This window comes from Rhyacophila brunnea, unplaced genomic scaffold (genome assembly GCF_057557595.1).
Source record: "Rhyacophila brunnea isolate RB1 unplaced genomic scaffold, BYU_Rbru_1.0 scaffold_6, whole genome shotgun sequence".
NCBI lineage: Eukaryota > Metazoa > Arthropoda > Insecta > Trichoptera > Rhyacophilidae > Rhyacophila > Rhyacophila brunnea.
In genome coordinates this window covers 13,594,016-13,618,767 of record NW_028233276.1, presented here as the reverse complement: position 1 = coordinate 13,618,767, position 24,752 = coordinate 13,594,016, and positions in this window count along the sequence as shown.

Below are 24,752 nucleotides of genomic sequence, written 5' to 3'. Positions count from 1 at the left end.
TGTACAATGGTGAACCCTTTTTATCCGTCGACGCACCCTCCTAAAAAAAGATTTGCCAATTACGTTATCTGCTATAACAAATGACTCCAGAATGTGGTTCTTTTGTGATAAAAAAAGACAATAGATTTCCTTTTGAGGCATAGAAAATGTCAGTTTTCAAAGATAATCAAAAGTACTAAAAACAACATTAAATTTAACAGTACGCTTAGCTCAGCCCGGATTAACAATTAATTCAACCAGTGTTACTGTAACTGATCGTTGATATAAATTATCAATCACTTTGCTACAGTATTTTTCAAATGGTGTTCCGCGAAGGATACTGGCTATTACAAGATTGAAAAAGACTGTCTAACAATATTTCAATCATATTTTAAACTGTAGTACAATAAGCAGTCTAGATTACCTATTAATTTTATTAAAACTTGACTATAAAATGTGAATAAGTAGGAGGACATGGGTAATCATTTTCAAAATTCAAATCCCATTTTTATCGTTTTTTTTTTTATATTTTTTTTTTTTTACATACAGTGAAAATTACAAATTATAAATTTAAGACGTTCACAACATAACATGTAAAAACATGCAAATCTTATTAAAACAGTGTAAAGAAGAAACAAATATATATTCACCTTACTATTAAGACCTCGTAAGTCCGGTATTATGGAAAAATGAAGTTTGTTCGACAAAATTTAAACAAAAAAACATTTTAAATCATATCAAAACCTCGATTCTCTAGACTAGTATGCTGTCCATATATCGATAAATTAAAAAAAACTCGTAAGTCTCGTGGTTTTATACATGGAATTAAAACCTCGTATTTCACAACTAGTGTTATTGCTTTTATTACGTATTTTCTTTCCCCTCAACATTTTTTCAAACAGATTTACAAGGTTTTAATAGTAAGGTGACGATATGCAGTATCACAAAAACAGTATAAAAAGTAAAAAGGTACAAAAATTATAAAACATGGAAGCACACCGAATGAGATAAGTGGACCCTATTTTAAGAATTTATAAAACAACGCTCAACTATACTCATCCTCACGTCGGTGGAATATATCAACATCCGAAGCAATTTGGTTGAACAGAGTTATTGCCGTCCCAATTGGCAATACCAATGGTAGTTTAGTTCTGCATCATCACATGGTCTTACTTTTGCATTAAATTCAGAGTGGCCATGACAAGATAAAATTTTCGTTTAACTATAGCAAGAGTTGTTAGTATATTTTCTGGATCAGGAATTTTGATTTTCTGGTCGATTTACGAACACTGGTTATCTAAAAGTGTGTATTATAATAAGAGGGGGTTTATTTTCAAATTAACTTATTCTAATACACAAAAATATATTATGTAACATCAACACCGTAAACATTTTATAATATATCGTTACATTAACAAAATTAAATAAAATGTATCTATCACTTCAATAAAATACGTTAACATTTATAATGCAAGAGATGAAAATATTTTCACTGTCTCATATGATGTAATTTTGTATCTGAAAGGATTAGAACAAAAAAGGATCATTTTACAACATTTAAGTATGCTAAAGGGGAATATAATATTCACAGCAGGTGAAAAAAAACTACACGAGTAGTGTACTTTTGCGAGATTACAAGATTATAATATATAGAGCTTATAATATGTTTTATATAAAATCCGTTTCTTCGAAACATTATTTTTATATTATATTGACAAATAACTGAAATAGACAGAACGCATGGAAAATAAAAGTACACTCGCTATTTTCAACCAAGATTGGTTGCTGTTGATTTTATTAAAAAAATGTCTCACTTTAAAATATGCAGGTTATAAAATGAATTTACATATTAAGACATCAAAATAATTTGATTAAAAAATATAAACAACCATCTGGCAACACATGGCTGATATGATAAACCCCATTTTTACTTTGATTGGATTGGGGAATATTTTATTTTGTCGTGTGAAGTGAATCAAAGTTATTGAAAATTGGGTTTTGTAATTTAAATTGTTATTGAATGATTTATTAGTTCAATATTGTTTGGTCTGTTGATCAATTAAATTCATTGAAATACCACAAAAAATACTTCTTCTTCGGCCATATCCGCCCTTGGATGGACCGCATAGATACCATGCAGGGCCTCCAAGAATGTCCAAGAAAGCTGTCGCTAGCCAGTGTTTTTGCACCGTTCCAGGTCATACCAGCATCTCATAGCTCCACCGTATACAATCCATAGATAGGATTTAGCATCCTTCCAGGACGCCGGAAACCAGTTGAAAGCTGTGTTAATAATCTAGTTGTTTCTAGGAGTTTTCTAATAAGTACGTATGTTTTCTGAGGTATTTTTAAATGAATTCTAGACTTAATGATAAAAAACAGAAAATAATATACATCGATAGTTTAAATAAACTAGAAGGAAAATACATATTACTATAGTAAAACACGATAAATACGTAATGCAAGGTAGAACTTAACATTCATCCCTTATATATTAAGAAGTCGTGGGGTGTGATTCAAGTTTATATGTTTTTTTAAGTTTACAATGACAATTTAAAAAAAACTTTGATATAGTATAATTCGTACGGAGATTCTGATCATAGTATAATATCTAGTTCGATCAAATATCCCACTTGACTCTAAAATAACAACCGTATAATATATTATAGCGTGCCTATTTGCAGAGGTCAAGCAAGGCTAATGCACTAAACTAGACGAGCTAGATACTAGAATGAGCTTAACGCATTGACATGGCTTCCACAAAGGGGGGTGGGGGCTGACAGGGCTCTAGCCTGGAGGCCCAGGCTCAGGAAGGGCCCGGCGTGGCGAATCGACCAGATAAGTGATATAAAAACCTACACATCGCAAATTCTCTCTAATAGTAAAAAAGTCGCTTGCGGCGCTATTTTCCTTCAATAATGTCGACGGTCTCTACGTAAACTCGGACATCTACAAAAACGTAATTTTACAGGAGAGCTATTTGAAGTAAAAATAGTTTGTTTTCTACTGAACTTCTATGTTTTTATTACTTACTAGGCACCTGAAATTCAGGGAGTATTATAAATACTATACACAGTTTATTTACTCATTATTACATTCTTTCTAAATTATATAATTTTGGTAGAACTGTAGTTGTCCGACTTTACGTCGACTTACAAACATCCGTTAATGAGATAACTACCACATGTCTCACTTTACGAGGGAAAAAATTCATATCAATTATTAGCAACTTTACTTATTAATATTGAAATCCTCATAATTTTAACTATTTAGAAGAATATTATTATCTTCCTGTTAACTAACATTTTTTATTTAAAAAATCTTGAGACTGGTATCATTCAGCGAATAAAACAATAATCACACTACAGTCGAACTCGGTTTTACGATCTCGGACATAGCGAAATCTCGGATGTAATGAGGAAACATTCGTTGACATTTTGGTTTATGATTTTCTCCATATATTTATTCACTGTTTTAACGAGCAACTTATCGGATATACCGAGCTAAAATACTGTTAATGTGTCGATCGTTTAAAAACATTTCGGCCCTAAGCAATAAAATCCGATCGGACAGGATGCCGCCGGGGACGGATTATGTTTATGACACTAGTTAAGTGTCTAAGTACCTACCTAATTGTTGTTTTCGCCGACAATAATGAAAAAGTATCTACGCATATTATGGTTGAAAAATCCAAGGTTTGTGAAGTCCGTAGGTATCTACCAGCGTTCATTACAATAAACAACATCTTTTGTAGTTTATGAAGGCCATGCTTGTTTCGGGGATTTTACGATGGTTTTCAGATTTTTTATTTTCTACTTTTTTCGACTGTTTTTGTTATGTGACTGCTCATTTTAAAATATCTATTCTCTGATATAACGAACGAAAACAGTCAAAATAATACACGTGCGTTTCTAACATACTTTATTTAGGCCACCTGCACGGAATATATAAAGACAACTGGCCACCTGCATGACGTACATAAAGACAACTGGCATTTATCTGTTTATGTGACCGGAAGTGATTGTCTGGTGTCCGATGTAAATACGGACATATTAGCATATCCCTGTGTACGCGGGAGATTTTTTTTCCTCTTAATTTTATATCAAGGGGGAAGTTATTTTAAGTGTTGCATAAAAAAGTAAAAAATGCTTTTTTGGTAGATGTCCGAGTTTACGTAGAGACCGTCAATGTTATTATATAAAATTATGTGTTTGAACGATACAATTTTTATTTGTTTATCGTTTATCGACAATTCCATATTTCAAATAGATGTATTAAAATATTTAAAAAAAATATACACATTAATTAATTTAGTACACCATTTGGAAAACGATACTGTGGACCGTCATACTGCCTTTATCCTTAGCGATAAGTAGGGGGCCCGCCAAATATCCTAGCCTGAGGGCCCACTTCAGGATGTGGGGGCGATGCGCATTGATAACAATATTAAGTACATCTGTAGTCTGGAATGCGATAAATGTAGAAAACCTTATTCGGTCAAAGATTTTTTTCGAATAATTATATTTGCTAGAACCTTAATAATTATTATGGTTTGGTTGAGGTTTTCCATACTTATTCATTTTCAATAAAAATAATATCCCAACAAAAAAAGCTAATTAAAAAATAGAAATAATAATTATTAATAAATAAATTACACTACTTTTTTTTAAATGCCTCGTATCCAACACTATACGACTGTGACCCCCTAATATTGTATATTTTTTCGTTGATATAAATAATAAGGGTGCGCAAGTAATACGATAAATAATTTCCGTCCCCTCTATAAAAATTCCTCCGTGAGCCACGGGTACGGTAGTCAGTTCTTGTTTGCTACCAGATACTTCAGCGCGATAAGCCTTCAGACGGAAAATGCGAGCTGCAAAAGTAGGGGCGGAAAATCTGCGAAATAAAACGCTCCCTTAAATCTAACTAAAACACCGAATTAGGGTTAATATCCACAGGCGATGGATTCCGCCGATTGCCGAGAGATACGTCTTTCGTGAATTGAAATGAAGATTTATTGAAATCAATTGAACGGAGGGATTTTATTGTGTGTTGTTTTTACTTTCTATCGTTCTACCGAGATGAAGGTAGTACGAATAACCAAACCGTACTAAAAAAACGAAATTTTCTTCAATGCGCCTTCCGAATATTTTTTGTGACATATTTTAGGAAGAATTTTATGACTTACTAGCAATAGCCCGTGATTTTATCCGTGCAAAATATGTAAATAAAAACTAGTCACATACAGTGAATGAAGAAACAGACCAACTCAATTAGTATATTATCAAGGGTTAAATCTATCCCCCCAGCCACGATGGCCGGGCGGTTTAAGCGTCGGCCTATAGCGTCGTGGGCCGCTTTGTCGACATCATCCAACTACCGGAATCTAGGCCTGCCAATCAACCTCCTGCTACCTTATCTGGTATCTTGGATTCCTTTAAACATTTCAGCCTTGTCAATTATATGCATATAGTCCATACATCAGATTCTATATGGTATTACCAGGTCAGGCAGTCTTGTATATAGAATAGACAGATATCAAGAGAAAACTAAACAAATTGGTAGATATCAAAAGTGTATTCTATATGTTTCGTTAATATATACATTTTTTGTTGGAACTATTAGGAACCGGGTAATGGTAGGAAACTGGATATAGTCACGATTTGACGTGCGGGTAATTGACAATGGGCACGTGGTTTCAAACAAACACATTTATTTTGATACTAATTTACAGAAAAATCACGTTTAAATGGTAATTAAACAAGTTATGGAATTTATTGTCCAATATCATAACATATTGTTCTTTTGGACTAAAAAACATGCCTCGGAAAGTAATTTTAGAAACGCGACAATTTCAAATAAACTTTATTTTAACGATTGAAACAAAAATTATAACGTATATTAATACTTTGGACGCTGAAGACGCGCCTGGCGCGTAATGACCAAGCGGCCGATCGATGGAATTAACGTGCATTTTAAAGGTGGTAATTAAAAAAACATTATCTAGTCAGCAGCGAATGAGATATGAACAATAAACTTTCATGTTGGTCACCATCGTAATAATATATTGATAATACCTGTGAATCGATGTATTATTGCCTTTTTAATCGATTAGCCAAAGCAGAGCCAGTTTGATTTTATTTGAAATTGACGCGTTTTAGTGGTGGTAGTAATACCCAAACATTTAGCTAGAAAATTATTACATCTTATATATTAAGCAAATAAATATTTAGAAACATTATGCGCAGAAAGATTCTATATATGCTAATAATAACTTAGAAGCTAAGAAAATGAGAATGTTGACTATTTCCATTCTCTCTAAGCAAAAAATATAGTTTCTTAAACCTTCCTTTCAAGTCTTATCATCAAAATAAAATCGTGAAACGGTAATCCAAGAAATATTAAAACAGTTTTAAGTAAAATTAAGTATTCTGATCTCGTTAAAAGAAACAAAACCCGGCGATCCTTAAGGCTTTGGAAGTTTTATCTAAAAACTGTTTGTTTATGTAAATTATTTCAAAGTTTAGCTTAATAAATTTTCTTAAAAGAATGCGGTGAGACACTTTTTGGCAGAGATGTGCAACAAGTGGCTTGGGGTCAATTAGCTAATTCACTTACAGTATTTAGGACTGAGAAACTAATTAAGAGGCACGTATAGTAGTTAATTAAACTAAATACCAAACGTATAGTTTAAAATAAACGGAAGACGTAATTATTCTAAGATCTCCTACGAGACGGATGGATAAGATTATAAAAACTGCTGGGCTCAGAAAATATAGGATCGGATGCAATGAAGAAAAAATATTATATCCTATATGCCTTAAGCGGGCTCGTTGTATAAGGATGAAACCGCTGTAGGAGGTGACCAGGAGTTGAGATAAAAATTGGATTGGAGGTTGCTCCGATGAATGGAGGAGCCAGAGTTTATTGCTGGTAGTACAAGAGTTATGTTACTACTCCAAGGCTCAGTGGTAGTGATACTGTTGTCTCGGTAGTGAGTGCGTTGGTCTGAAGCTCGGTGGAAGAGATGCTGTACGGAGTGACACGGAGGCCGAGATCTGACTGACACGAATATTATGATTCTGACTGAGATTAAGATTGATACTAAGAATAACCTATCAATTATTATAACTCGCTATTTATATACATGAATATTCGGTAAATTGTGAGAGTGCTTGTTGATGTAGTTTGCAATTGGGAAATCTGCTGGCCTCTGCATTATTGCAACTTCGAGCGTTTAGCCAAGCCAAGCCCTAGGTACTTAAACGCCATCGAATAATGTCATGCAAGTAGAATATGCTGACCGTAAATGGGACGATTATGCGATAGTTAAATGACTAACTAATTCTTACGCTGTCGAATCAATGCTGACGAGGCCTGAGGTTGTTGCTCGCCACATGCCTAAATCCAATGGTAAATTTATATGTGCTCAAGAAGAAAAAAAAGAAATCTGATATTGAGTTTGCTATAGTAATAATTTTCCTTTTCATTAAACTATAAGATTATCGTATTATAAGTTTTTGCTTACTTATTGAAAGGTTGAGTGAATTTATTGTATCATTTTTAATTTTTTTAAATGTCCACATTTATTATAATTAATTATAATTAAAAGCAATATGCAGTACTAGTTCCATTTTTTCCAAACAAATGGAATCAATAGATACTAGGTCATATTGTATTTTATTTTAATTAGATAACAAATCTATTACCATCAAGAATAATTGACAGTAAGTTAATACCATAAAAGTCGACATAATAAGTTTATTTTATTACGCGTCCACATACGTTTAATTTTTCCATCTACCTAAAAAACCTCGTTCGTTCTTTAGAGGTTTTCTTTCACCAACGACAATTTTTTATTTTCATGTTTTTCAGTACCAAATTTACATTTTTTGTCAACGGGAATTGGCAATACTGGTTGTATATCGCAGAATAACCAAGTATCTCCCCCTTGACTTCTCTAGTCCTTATTACTACTGCGACTTAAGGCTCTAGCAATTCCCCGCAACAATGACATAAATTACTGTTTTCATTGTGGACTCAACTCGGTGAAATTTATTAAAATGTAAACATAACTTTTTACTGTTTTGCCGCGATATGCCGCTTAAGCAATGATATTTACTAACTTTTTTTTCAGAGAAACGCATTACGTTCTTCATGCTTCAAAGTATTAAAATTTATTTGCCAAATAAATTTTGTCTAGCGTAGAATGTAAACTTTTTTATTAAATTTTATTAAGCCGAAACCAACACTTCTTTCATTCTTTTTAACACTACAATAGGCCACGAGACCTAATGATTATAGCATGGTTATAGTAAAAAGGTAGTAGGTCGTATTGCCAATAGTAATTCACAAAAATATGCCAAATTGGATTACTATGTACATTCTTCTTTCAAAATTCATAATTTTCAAGAGAATATAGATTGAAAAAAACAAATATATTGTATGTACATTTAAAAATAAATTATTTATATTACAATATTGTATGAAACCTTTATTTATGTCACTGGTGATGGGTTGAGGTAGGCAGTATGCTGTTAATATTCGACATAAATAATGGACACTAAAGTTTGTCAGTAATATTTATTTGTTTTCTTTGAATTAAGAATACAATTTGCAAATGGTGCTTGTTAGATTTTAAAATACAATTAAAACCTACCCAAACCAAACCATAATAGTTTAGGTTTACCTACTATGGGCAATCCGACAAAATAGTGCACACTTTTTCAGATCGCCAATAGCATACCTAAACTGTTACGGTTTGCTTAGACACGACTTAATTATTTTTTTTAAAACCAACCAATACCATCCGCAATTTGTTTTCATCTTCTTCTTCTTCGACCATGTCCAATCGTAATAGGATCATATGAGCCTCCACAGAGTGGAGGTTTTTATTGACAGATTTTTTTGTTTTTACGAGAAATGGGTGTCAGCCACTTGCTCAACCTATTAGGTCCATACTCTGACTGATACACAAATTGAAAAACAATATGTGTAAATGTCAGACCCAGCATTTGAACCCGAGACCCATGACGCAATAGGCCAAAGCTTAAGCTGCGCGGCCATCGTGGGTGTTTTCATAGTTCAATGAAAACAAATAAGTATGACTTTGTTGTGTGCACTATTTATATCGAATCTTAGCAGGCTATCTCCACTGCTCACCACTCTAACCCAGAAGTACCTAAAAGATTGCATAAAAGTACGCTTGATTGGCGAAATATTAAGGATTGGGTAAACTATAAGACAGCAAAGAAAGAGTGAAGAGAGTTAGAGGAAGCTTTCATCTAGCACTGGATGAATATGGGCTGATGATGGTGATATATTTCAGTCTAGCACATATAGTCAATGATAGAATCAGTTAATTGCCGAAACTCGAATTTATCTGCGAATATATTTTGTAGACGTTCATATTTAATAATGGTATTATTTTCTCGTATCCAAATGGCAATTTACCCGTAAGCTTAGTCTTATACCACTCTGCGTCAATGCAAAATATGTCCCCTTTATCCCTTCAAAGGAACTGAAATTAATTGATTTCTAGGTACAAAATATTCTAATATATTGTTGAAAAGTGATTGAGATCGGTACGAGCGCATTCGCATGGCAACGCCAGCGACGTCTGATTAACATCCCGACGGTGTCCCGTTTCGTAGCTTTTGTTTGCAGGCTTTATTTATCTTTGCTACGGGAAAGCTCTCCGTACCCTATTCGTGCTTTTAAGCTCTATCGACGAATAGTAGGCTACAATAAAATTTCAAAAACTCTTCCAAAATTAATTGATTACAATCATGTTCCCTTATTATATAAAATTATTATATATAAATGTAGACGTAAAATATAGACGCCAACGGTGTGGATGTTACGAAATATATATACGTACGAGGAGTTAGAATTCGTTATTAGCCGTTTTCTTAATAATTAATTAATAATTCCTTGAATAACCCTGAAAATATGTATTTTTTTTTATTTATCCGACAGAATAAAGGTCAGGTTGCATACTATGCTCTGTATATCATAAATAATATTAAATATTAACTCTTCTATGAACAACTAATTAAGGGGATGAAAAAAATAAGAGCACAAATGATTTCTTTTATTTTGTTAACTGTCAATAATTCATGATGGAACTGCATTGTATTGTTGTTTTAATTTAATAAAACGCATTTTTTGTAGTATTTATTCCACGTTTAGTCAATAAATGAATACCTGTATTAAATAAGGCTCTAAGTACCAAAACGTAGTATTGCCTGTAGTTACAAAATACCGAGTCATTGCAGTAAAATTTCATGAAGCAGACCTTTTGAAAAATGTAGTTTTACAGTGTGAAGCAATCACAGCAGCTTCTATAATTTCGCAAGTGTCAACACACTATCGTCAGCTATTTTATATTGAATGCCGTTGACCACTGCAGTGCTACTTACACCATTATACATAAAACACGCCAACGGACTTACAACGTCGACAGGTTTAATTATTTTGCTGTATTTTTTTGACTTGCTTGAGGCACTTAGACTATAGTTGAAGTTATTGGCGTTGGTATATAGAAATTTTTTCTGTAAAAATGTCAGTTTTTATTTTTTTGGTACTTAGCGCCTTAATTAATACACGTATTCAAATTAGGACCGGTTTCGTCCACCTCAGAGGGATATGTCCCTAATTTATTGATTAAAAGTGGAATAAGTACTACAAAAAATGCGTTTTATTCAATTAAAACAACAGTACAAATGATAACTAAGATAAAATTAGTTAGTCGTAGATTACACATTATAAACACACGCATATTTAAATGTGAAAATAAGTTCATTTTTTTTATATTATTAATAACCATGTCTTTTATTTTTCGTACAAGATGATTATTAGTAATTTTGAACAATCACAAACACCCAGGCTTTGAGAAAATCACATAAATATGTGAGACAATAGTATTTTGTCCTCACCGTGATCGAGCCCAAAGCTCTTGGATGGAAGGCCAGGGTCTTACGCACTACACCACGAGAGCCGCCAATATGTTTATAGTATATGAATATATGATATTACATGTATGTTTATAAAACTATAAGCATACATAATTAAATACAATGATTTATGACTATTTTTAGAACTGCCATTATAAATACAAGTAGTAGTAGGAGTGAGATAATTCAATTCATATTCTTATGCATTGAATTATTGCATTTATTTATTATTACTCTAGTTTAAAGTTATAAACCTCTCTCTTATCTTAATAAATTAATATTGTTACCTTCATAGCAATATTTTATGGTAAATTTACTCAACCTATTCACTCTTGACCTACAACTCTCTATATGGTAATTAATTCAATTAATATTTATTATTTATATACATGGCAATATTTACGAATAATTAGTATTGATAGTTCACTTCTTATTATTCTATTAACGATTTTGACCCAGTTATTCTTCGAATCGGAATTGGAGGAGAAGATATAATGCTGAGCTCTACGGGCTGTACGAAGATTGCAGCGCAGTTCAATCAATTAAGATTGGGAGACTGCGATGGCTAGGTCATGTGCACCGTATGAATGACAATGAACCGGCAAAGAGAGTGATGTCCAGCAATCCAATAGGACGTAGAAGAAGAGGGAGGCCAAAGATTCGCTGGTTAGATGGAGCTGCCAGTGACTGCCGTATTCTGGGGGTACCAAATTGGAAAGCGGCCACACTGGATAGGGACAGGTGGAGGGAGCTGTTGGAGGAGGCCAGGACCCACACCGGGTTGTCGCGCCCCTGATGATGATGATGATGATGATTCTTCGAATCGACTGAGTGGATTGTCACGACACAATAAAGATCATGTCGAATTCCAGATAGATCCGGTGTGCGAATACCCTTTTAAGGTTTCCACTGCCCATCATGATCAGCCATGGCCCCCACAAGGGAGGGGGGGCTGACAGGGCTCTAGCCTGTGGCCCCGGAGTCATGGGGGGCCCGACGTGGCGAGTCGACCAATAAAGTGAGATAAACACACATCACAAATTTGCTATAATAGTAAAAAAAGCCTATTTCTCTATATGTGGTTGTGCGGTGTATTTTTTAATTGTGTAATTACTTGATAACTCCATTAATCAAGTGGATATAAGTATATATAAAAATAAACTAAATACCCTTAATTCTACCATGAAAATCATTTGAAAAATGCTACTGTACAGCATCACACTGCCTTTAACCTTGGCGATAGGTAGGGGGGCGACAACGATCCTAGCTTTAGGGCCCGCTTCAGGATGTGGGGGCCTTGTAACCAGCGCATCTATTCTATACACAAGACTACGATACCTATCTAGAGTAGTTTTGTATCGAAGTATTAGCACTTATTGTAATAATTACAATAAGTTAGCCGTCACAACAGTCAAAACTGTCTATCCCGCTCTAAAATTTACCACAGCCAAAAGGGGTGCTGTTAAAACATAGCATTTATTGTAACAATTAAAATTAACCTATTATAATTGTTACAATAAGTGCTAATACTTCGATACAATACTACCCTAGATAGCTGCCGTAGCGGCCGAAAGCAGTCCTGTGTATAGAATAGATGCAGAATATCTCTATACTGGTGCTCCTTACCTGAGTCACTTGAAATTATTTCAATACATTGAGTGTTTACAAATAATTAATATTCATAGTTCACGTTTTGTGATTACGATACAAGTACCCGCTATGACTTCTGAAAATTACAGCCCTATAGCTTAACTTTGCCATTCCAAATGAGGATTATGCGATTTAAAAAAATAATAATAAAAGAAAAACTCGCTCTGCATTTGATTTGTGCATCAAAGCGTTTTATTATAATAATATTTAAAACGTCCGTAATTCTTATTCTACTGTGCAACATACTGTTTCACACATTTCTGGTCCAGAAATACAAATTATTTAGGTAAATTCCATATTACTTATTGTTCTTTGTCAGGACATCATGACTTCACTGTCAAACGGCCATCTCAACGGGTTGACCCCACTCCTTTTGGCATTCTACGACACGCGGCCGGCACTTGAAGACCGTGGCATCAATTTGTGCCCCCCACCATTTTTCCGTATGCGTGCCTGCATAGTTAACCTAAACTATGACATAATAAACACACTTTTATTATTCACTTCCACCAACTTCCACTAACCCACTGATCACAGCTGCATCGGGATAACCTTTGCTTAAATCCAAATAAGCATTTAAATATGACGATTTATTTGGCCGTAAGATAATGAGTAGAAATATAATGACAAGATAAAAAGAGCTTTTTATATACCTACAACATTTTTAAATCTTCTATTGAATCATATAAATTTGACTTGACTAGCTTAAACGATCAAAAAAATTGTATTTGATAGACATAATACTGAAATGTCATTTTGACACTCATATTGATTTCCATAGTAACGCACGTATGTATTAATAATTTAGTTGTTAGGATCCTAGCAACTAATAATAGTGGATTGGATTACGGATTTCTTCCGAAATAACTTTTCATACAAAACAGAATTAACTGAAAATGAATTTAATTATACTTAAAAATCGCTAAAAGTATTTCAAAAAATGCATTGGCATCGTGTTCTGGTATGTTCTAAAAATTTCGAATGTCTAGCCAGTCGGGAAGTTAGTTAAAAATCGATTACAAGATTTATACCGGACAAACAACCACCGGACAAATAAGAATAAGATCTAATAAAAACGTTGTATAATGACTGTTCATTGCAGTATTCTTTTATTGTTCAATACATAATATTTAATAATATTAGATTCAAAAAAAAGTTTCCAGATAAAATATTATCTTTTTATAATATTCTGGGGTTGATCTTCATATTGTGGGATTAAGAAGTATAATTATTGTATTTTATTACAAAAAGTCAATTTATTGAAAACGATCAGATCAAGACCAGCATTTTCAAGTATACAGCATTTTCTTCATCCTAATAATTAAATATATTATATCATTATATAGAATTCTATGTTCTCAAATCTTGTGAATAATTCAAAAGAAATAGTTTTTTTTATTATGTCATATTTACAGTAAGTATCCGTACTTTATTTTATAGTATACCTACTCCTTTATTAAATTTGAGCGTGATGTCATTTAGATTTATTTATTTTTTCTGGAAAAAATCTAATTGTGTCCTATATTTTTGAAAATTATACTTTACTTTTGCCAAATCTGAGAAAATATCTACTCGGCTATTCTAACACATCACGTAGCGCCCAAATATATCATTTTTATCACTTTATACATTCAGGCTGTTAATTATTGTCTAAACTGTTAAAAATGTTATCTTTTAACTCCACTAGTCGGCTGTTAGCTTTTAGAGCGAAATAGAGTACTTACACCAATTGCATATTGAAATTTAAGATGCGACTATTTTGAAAAATAATCTATATCACGGGCCATACACATAATTGTCAAATATAGATTGGATAGTAGTAACATAATATTTGTTTTACTATAACCAATGAAATGACTAATAAAATTTCAGGTTATGTTATGTTGTTTGACGTTTCAATACAAAATGCCCAGCATTTAGAGTTTGAGGTGGAAAAAAACAGATACGCCAGATACAAATTTGACCGAAAAAGAGACGTATTTCACACGATATGTCTACCAACTTAAATTTTCGCCGTATAATAAATCTACCAATTATTGGAGATAGCCGCAGATAATCGCTGATATCCGCCTTGTGTATGGAATGGCTTCCGTGTTAGTTTAAAAATGAAAATAACGGAAACGTGCTTAAGTGTTAACTGTTAATAATAGCTGTGCTGATCCCATATACCTTAAAGCAGGGGTTTCTAACATCGTATCCGGAAATTTGTACGTAAACAGTTCACCGCAGGAGACTTATTCGTGCGTCGCAGTACGTGAAACATGAGTTCGTGTAACATTTAATCAAATGACGAGTTCTTCGTTGAACATTTCATCGTGGAGTATTATTTGTACGTATGCTACAACATGTGGCAAATTTTATGAGATGTCTTTACTAGGTTAGGTTAGGTTAGGGTTAATCTAATTGGAACAGTACTATTTGCAAACTATCGCCGCATTTTGTAAGATACGTACAAATGTATTCCATGGTGAAATGTTCAACGAAGAACTTTCATTTGATAAAATATTATACGAACTAATGTTTCACGTACTGCGGCGCACAAATAAGTGTCCCATGATGAACTGCATATGTACAACTTACATGTAGCCTTCTGACATATAGTACAGGAACGTGTTCGTCGAAAAAATAATGCAGATTAAGGTCAGGGAGTTTTAGGATGGGAAAAATAGTTTTGCGACAATGCCTACAATAAACGAATCGCATGCTTTACAAGAAACACTACAAAAAAGTAAATCCTTCATCATAGATCAACCAATAAACAGTCTTATATATATTATTGATAGAATTTCAAGTCTTCTCTCTCTGTTTGAAATAAACTTTGTAAATGAATAATAAATTAGATTTTAATTTCCACACATGTATTTGCGAAAAAATATATAAACCATTTCTCATGCGGTAAATTTGATAAAAATCTGAATAAATTTTTATAAACGAAAAAAATTAAACAAATTTTCCGATGAAAATATTTTCTAATCGCGAATAATGGGGAAATGTTCACACCGTGGTCATTAGAGGCGTTGCGGAGCGCGAGAAAAACCAATATAATAAAATAATGTGTAAACAAAATAAAAGTTTAGCACATTCGAAAAAGCAACTAAGTAAGTTGGTGTATTTTTTCCCCTTTTTAATTCAAAGAATTACGCAACCGTATAATCCATTAATAAAAACCATTGTACATTCTATAAATTTATTTTTACGATTATCTGTAGCGTTTTTACTAATATGTCTTTCAATTTTTAATATTATTCAAGCTCCGTATACTATATTCTATGAATAGTATTTAGTGGCTTAAGGCCATGCATTAGTTGAGGCACGGTCTAAAAAGATCGTTGCTAGGCGATGTGCGGATTGCGGGTCGCGGGTGCAAAAGACGCCTGTCAAACGAAATATTATTTCTCATATAAATCCAACATACGTCCAGTTTATGTTCTGTTTATTATTCTATTAGTAACAATAATAATATTATATTCATTGACATGTTTTCTTTTTAAAGTAAATGGGTAACGTTTTTAGTCATCTTTACACGATTTTAGAATTAATTGGCCCGTCGCCATCACGCAGCAAAGTGACGTATGTCTGACTCGACGTTCTCTCAATGAATGTGAAGCGAGTACAAAATTTCGTCGCGCGTAGAGTTGAAAATTATTTGGCGTTTCACTGATGCGTCACCTTAATGTGACCCTGTATCACCAATTAATAAGAAAAAATGGTAATCTAAGTTAAGATAATATCCCATATTCACCTTAAATACGACGACAAACTGTGTTTTCCGCCTTATTATCTCCTCGTTATAAGCAAAATCATATCACCGCATGCATATCCAGTATCCATCACAAGCGCTCGAAAGTCTGCATACAATAGGTTTAACGGCCCACATGCTCAACGTAGGTGAAAATTGAGATTTTATGCTATGTTCAAAGCATGATCCTGGACATTCCTTAAACGTTGTAGATAATCAATTTATATAATTTTGAAGCCTTATTATCCTTTATATTTATTTCAGGCAGTTGATGACTGCATATAGTATTTTTATTACATAAAATAATATTCTTTTAAACCTCTCGCTTTAATGTTTTAGAATATAGTCATATTGCAGTATATCCATGTGCAGTGGTGTTAAGATTTTTTATATTTATTAATTTTTAAAAGCATTTATAAAAACATTAGTAAAATTTATGTTGACATTATTATAGTGAAATATTTACGATAAAGAATTATATTGATAATCTCTGTGATCCCAAATTTGACAAGAATTAGGAATTATATTAATCAAAAAATAGGCAAGATTTACACATTTAAAGATAATCCTAAAGATAATGATTATAAGCTATGTTTTTGACCATTCAAATGTGATAAACATTCCACGAATAATGTTTGCTTTATAATAATTATTGACCTAAGAATAGGGTAGTATTTTTTTGAAAAACGCCATTTCTATTGGCATTTCCCAGTGGTTAAGCTACAACATACGGCCGTAGCTATAAATTGACAAACGATAAATGTAGTAGGGAGTAAGATCATGGTAACGCGCGTGTTTGAACATGTACCGTTTAAAAAAAAAAAAAAACGGTTAGGGTCCCCCCTAAGACACTTTAAGTCTTCATAAGATGCCGTGGCTCGCTACAGTAAATCAACACTATCATAATGCTTATTTTACAATACAATACAATAAATTAATTTCAACGTCAATGCGCTATTTGTCATCTAATTTGTAATCTATTATGCAAGCGCTAAACAGACGGCATTTGTTTCTGACCTAATACAAGTAGGAGTAACAGACATTCCACATTTAGTTGAATGCTGCTTCAATTCCGATACCGAGCTCTCTTTGTCATACGGTGTCACTCGTAATGTCATCCACAGGCGTCAAAATAATATATCGCTTAGATCAGTATTTCCCAACCACCAGTCGGCAGAATTTTTCGACCAGTCTGCAAATAGTTGCCACACTATAATACTTAAGACTATGGAAATCTATATAATGTTTGAGGCTTTTACGGTTGTTTTTTATCGTAGTAGATTTTTGGGTTTCCACCGTGTGTCCTTCTTCCTTCTTTATGATGATGATGGGGATGATGGATTACGGTTAAACACGTCATGGCTTCCGGCACTATCAGCAAAATCCAATATTTGAGCCGGTATCCCTGGTCGTAACGATTGACAAATTACTCTGAGCAACGTTTGCTCTTAACTAATCGGACTCCTTTTGACATTCTTAGAGCAACGTTTACATTCACATACCTTAACTACATTTTCATCATAAAACATATCATCTCTTGATAATGGCCTCTGCAACGAGCCCGAAACGTCGAGTAAAGAATGAAGAAGGACACACGGTGGAAACCCAAAAATCTACTACGATATGGAAATCTAATTTAATTATCTTTTGATTCCACTTTGGTATTCAGATATTTTAAAAAAAATGTTAGTTATAAAATAATCATTTCAAAAGACTTCTTCAGCCATGTCAGTAATAGAAATGAAACAGACAAACTGAATGGATATCAATGCACTGAAGCCAAGGTTATCAACTCTTCCAACTAAAATGCAGCAGTAGATTTCCAACTCTACCCTAGCTTAACGGCCCACGTGCTCGTCGTAGGTCAAAATTGAGTTTTTATTGTATTTTTAAACCATGATCCTGGACACTCCTTAAACGTTGTAGATAATCTATTTATATAATTTTGAAGCCTTATTATCCTTTATATTTATTTTAAACATTTGATGACTGCATAAAGTATTTTTGTTACATAAAATAGTATTCTTTTAAACCTCTCGCTCTAATGTTTTAGAATATAGTCATATTTCGGTACATAACTGTGCAGTAGTGTTAAGATTTTTTACATTTATTAATTTATAAACGCATTTATAAAACCATTAGTATAATTTATTAAGAGATAATTTTTGTAAAATATTCACGATAAAAAATTATATTGATAATCTCTGTGATCCCAAATTTGACAAGAATTAGGCATTTTATTATTCAAAAAATCGGCAAGATTCACACATTTGAAGATAATTCTAAAGATATTTATTATAAGCTATGTCTTTGACCATTCAAGTGTGATAAACATCCTACGAATAATGATTGCTATATAATAATTATTGACCTAAGAATAAGGTAGTGTTTTTTTGAAATACGCCATTTTTTTTAGTCATTCTCCAGTGGTTAAGCTACAACATAGGGCCGTAGCCATAAATTGACAAACTATAATTAAAGTAGGGAGTAAAATGATATTAACGCGCGTGTTTGAACATGTACCGTTTAAAAAAAAATAAAAAAAAAATCGGTTAGGTACATGTTCAAACACGCGCGTTAACATAATTTTACTCCCTACTTTAATTATAGTTTGTCAATTTATGGCTACAGCCGTATGTTGTAGCTTAACCACTGGGGAATGACAAAAGAAATGGCGTATTTCAAAAAAACACTACCTTATTCTTAGGTCAATAATTATTATAAAGCATTCATTATTCATAAGATGTTTATCACACTTGAATGGTCAAAAACATAGCTTATAATAAGTATCTTTAGAATCATCTTCAAATGTGTTAATCTTGCCGATTTTTTGAATAATAAAATGCCTAATTCTTGTCAAATTTGGGATCACAGAGATTATCAATATAATTTTTTATCGTGAATATTTTACAAAAATTATCTCGTAATAAATTATACTAATGGTTTTATAAATGCGTTTAAAAATTAATAAATGTAAAAAATCTTAACACCACTGCACAGTTATGTACCGAAATATGACCATATTCTAAAACATTAGAGCGAGAGGTTTAAAAGAATACTATTTTATGTAACAAAAATACTTTATGCAGTCATAAAATGTTTAAAATAACTATAAAGGACAATAAGGCTTCAAAATTATATAAATAGATTATCTACAACGTTTAAGGAGTGTCCAGGATCATGGTTTGAAAATACAATAAAAACTCAATTTTGACCTTCGACGAGCATGTCCCCCCTTAAGGTGGGTAACCTATTAAGATAGGGCCACATTTAACTTTAAGTTTTAATAGTATGACTATAACTGTTAAAAAAATGGATGAAGTGTAAAAATATCAACTTGTATTATTTAAATCAATAAAAACACAGAAATATTTATACTTATACGAGATTTTTATTAACAAACATTATTGAGTATAAATTAATATAATGTATTTAAATATGTGGTTGTTTTCTTTTAGCCAAATTACCTATACCCAATTTAAGCTGAACTGAAACTAGCTGACATTAATCAATCGAACGATAAAAATATTTTTTTTTTTCTAAAGCCTCAATTACATTGAGCTTCTTTACGAGCTGTTTATTGGCGAATTTAAAAGCGGGCGATTCAGCTACTGCGATTTGATGATTACACACAAAACTTTCCATTCACTGAGAAGCCACAAGCCAGCGACTATTTTGACGGAACGTAGTTCGTTTTTTACCGGGAGGTTGGTACTGCGCTCTACTGCGCAGACGCAGTAGGCCCACACGCTGGCGTGTAGAGTGTAAAGTTGACCGGTTTTCAACTTTTCTCGGTTGAGTGTTTACAACCTGCTTATTAGCTTATTCGATGATTACACTGGGCGACTTTACAGGCAGATTGTAAATTCGCCAATAAACAGCTCGTAAAGAAGCTCAATGTAATTGAGGCTTAAGACTTATATAAGCTATGAAGTATGCTTGTTCACAATACGAGTAATGTATTATGTTATAATTTTCATAATTCGTATTGTTAGTTGATTTAGCATGCTATTGATGTCAAAAAATTCATAGTTTGTTGATTTTTTACGAAAATCTGCGAATTTGTGTTGAAAATTATGTTTTTAAATCTTATAATACAATAATCCCAACGAAAATGCGTTCATTCATCTGCAACTACAGATTTCGTCGCATACGTTTGGTATTGATGATGTGGGAACGAATCATATCGGTACAATAATGAAATAATACTTTAATAAAGCTGAGATTATAATCGCGAGGTAATTGATGTACTGATAAGATTGATATGATAAAGAGATTAATAATAATAAGAATGCACTAAGAGACATGATTCGAATGGAATAACGGATGTACCTACTATGTCGAGAAAAGAACTCGCGACAATAGCAGTAACTACGTCCAGTGACGGACTCGATCAGTTGAGTGTAGATTCTTAGATCGTTCTTATTATGTATATTAATTATGTACATAATATATTACAATAGATATTGTCGTAATTCTCAATAAAAAAACAAACACTACTGGTCTAGTTATGACTGAGGAAACGCCGACAATTATTTTTGCTATAATGTTTTGTTTTAATAACAAAACCTACATACCTAGTTAAAGTTTCATTAATTTAATGCTGAGTGGTAAGATTACTACATACGTATAAAATTATGTACATTTTCTTCAGTTGTTATAATATTCATAATTATATAATTGGTATTGAAATAATCTTACATATGAGTCGCATGTTATGTTGGTATGGTAAAACTGCACTTTTTGGCCGTATGCGGTCCGCGGACGACAGGTTGCCGGCCACTACTCTAGACTCTCGATTTTCGATCTATCATCGTGTAATCTAGATAGGTGTGAGAGTTAATCCGAATAACGTTGTTTTCATTAATACTTAGTTAATGTTAACCCAATTATTTCAATTAAAAACACTCAAGCAACTCCGAAATGTTTTTATGTAGTATTGTTTCGAAAATTCATTAATGGCAAATGCATTTTTAATTTCTAAGTGAGTATCTGCTAACAAGTTAATCTGCATGTTACTAGTGTTGCGATGAAGATCTCTCAGCTAATTAAGTTGAATAATAGAAGGGGTGCGGACAACGCTCCTTTGTCAAGAGGTTGGCGCCCTACATAACTAACATCGCACAAATTTGCATACATAGACTAAATTAATAATAATTATTAATAAACTTCAGGGGAAACTGACTAACACACGTCCATTACAAAATACGTAATAGTATGCAATTTAATATACCTATATATATATATATTAATCTGTAGGTAGCTTATAGCTAAAAGTGCGGAAGTAAGATTTTTATCATTTTTTAGTTAAGTATGCAGATTTAAATATATATTCAGGTTCTCTTAATGGTGAACATTTGAAAATCTGGGTCCAACATTCGGAGTTTTAGTCCTAACGCGAGTGAGTATTTTAACTAGATTAGATTAACTATGTTAAAACAGGTCTTCTGCAAAATATTGAATATGTGACTTCCAGACTTTCAGCTCTAAGGTAAAGATTGATAAACCTCAGAAACATACCTACCTGTACCTACTCTTCCTCTTCGACTATGTTCACCCCTTTATTAAACCATATGGACACAAGACACGGTGCCTCCAAGAATCCCTGTCGCTCGCCAGTCTTCTTGCGGCATTCCAGATCATGCCAGAATCCCGTAGCTTTGCCGTATATACTGCTTAGCGGGCTATCATGACGCTGGAATTAGGTTGGTTTGAAGAACAGGCAAGACAGGTTTAAAATTCTCTTGAGGTATCTTCTGACCGAGCCAGGTCCAACGCATAACCACGTCATAACCAGTAAAATAGAAACACTTTCGGTTGTATAATTTATTCAGGGTTCATATAAATTAATCAACAATAACAGAGATTACTTCAAATGGTACACGAAACAGATACAGGTATATGAACCGATTATCTTTCAGGAAACAAATTCAAATAAAAATGTATTTATTTTAGGTACATTACTTACAATTTATAGATTCAAATCTATCCTATCACATCATCATATACATATGTAAAAACAATTATTAATTTTATTTAATTTAATAAAACACAATTTTTCCTTCTTACTCGGACGAAACTGTCTAGATTTTAAATAAAAGTCGAAGAAGTACGATCAAATTTGCATTTTATTAAATTAAATTAATAATACAATGCATTTACATCATGAATTGACAGTTAATACAATAAAAGAAATATATAATTACAAAAAACTCTAAAAATTACATTAAAACACAACGAGTGATCATATGTTAAAAAATATAATATATAGCAACCTCCACCTAAATTTCCTGACGTAAGTGGAACAAATCTGTATTTGCGTCGATTTGGTTGAACAAAGTTATTGCCCTCCTAATTGGTATAACTAATCACTGATTGTTGATTCATTTCTGTGAACTCTGAATAAATTTTAATACTAAGCCGGAAGTGTTTATATTTTATAAATAAAAAACATACCTACCATAATTTTTAATTATCTAAAACAAATACAAAACTTAAATGTTATGAATATTTGAAAATGGAGTATGACTTACAAGGCAATATGTATAATATTCAGAGTAAACATTCTCAACCCTTCAACTGCATTATATAAAACTTAGAGCTACGTTTTATACTTTGGCAGTATACCCTCACCCCTGTGGCGATAGAACTTTCAAAATTACAATGATAAAATTAATAAAATTTGTTCACTTAAACTGTTTAATATTCTCAGTAGGCATGTAGAAAATTCAGTGAATTTCACTACTTAGTTCATATTTCATAAGCCGCCGAAAGACAAACGTCACTTCTCTGAACTTAAGTTGAAAAAAATACTTTTCTTTCTCAAGAGATGATTCAGTAAAGTTTTAACTTATCCCTTTATCTTGGGTAGACACAGAACTTCATAGCGCGTTGTTATGAAAAATGAATTTAATTTATAATATTATTCTATGTTGCCAGCTCGCAAACACTTTTATTCCTTCCCCCCATGCAATATTATTCTTTTGCATCGTTTGCATATGTAGCAACATTATTATTTATTTTAGAAAAAATGCAACGATAAATCTCGCAAAATTGTTTCCGAAATATTTACCGACATGCCAGAAAGATTTACTGATAATATTGCCTGACAAATGCTTCTACTTTTATTACGCTTTTCCTCTATGTCTACCCTAAGGTTTAGATGCATACGATTTTCTATTTTATAGGTTTTTTGGGTTTTGAAATTTCTTTCATCATTTTAACAAAATAAGTATAAGATTTTATTTAAATATATTGTTTTCTTTAAATTCGTTTTATTCATAAATCTCTTTTCATAAAAGTCTCTGTCATAAAAATCGGTCACCATGAAGAATGATTTTCATATATATTTTTTAGAATTATTAATAACCATGTCCTTGCTTTTCGTACAATGTGGTTTGTTAGTAATTTTGAACAACTACAAACACCCAGGCTTTGAGATAAACACATAAATATTGTGTCATCGCTGGGATTCGAACAAAAAACTCTCGAGTGGAAGGCCAGCGCCTTACGCACTGCACCATGAGACCCGCCTTATGATTTTCATATTTTCGAATGCTACCTTGAGCAGTACTCCTACCAATTACGGATTTTCTTAACCCATGAAATGCGGCGTCTTCCTCTACTACCAACGTATATTGTTGATCTTTCTTTAGCAAACAATGTGGAGTTTGTTATACTTACTTTTGTCTGTTAATAATTCTAAACCCGACAATACCTTGCTACGGAACCCAAATCCTGGATGCGATGCACTTAGCATCATCACTGATTACGTCAGTTCAATTGAAGTCTCGGATTTTCAATACCTCTTTGTTCATTAAAACATTAAACAATACGTTCTCGTATGGGTCTTTATTCATACAGTGCACGTGTACTGCCCACTGAAGTCGTCCAATCGAGACATTGCGTGTGATTCTATCATTCTTATATTATTTATTTTCATCACTGTTCCGAATACGCTACACTCCATCTACCTGAGTTGACTCATAGATTCGTGTTTTTATGTAGGTGCCAAAAACTGTCGTGACTAACTACGTACTTGGTGCGGGTGCCAAACAGCGGCGGAATCTCGAAGACGTGGATTTGGACAGGTAGGTACATAAGTATATTTAATTTATGAATCTGAAAAAAAATCAATAATATTATATTAATAAATTATGAAAACAGCGTCATTGTCATCGGTTTTCTAATATAAATGTAAAAAAATATAGGTTCCGTCGATGTACTTTCCGAAATAATAAATACACATATTTAAAAAAAAAAAAAAACATGATTTTTCAGATATTTAGATACTGTTGATAAAGGAAAATATTATGTACAATATACATATAATATCATAACAAAGTGTTGTCGTAACAACGTATTTTTTTTATTGCTCAATTTTAATAGTGAAGTTCTCTGTACTTAGATATTTACTGTTATTATTG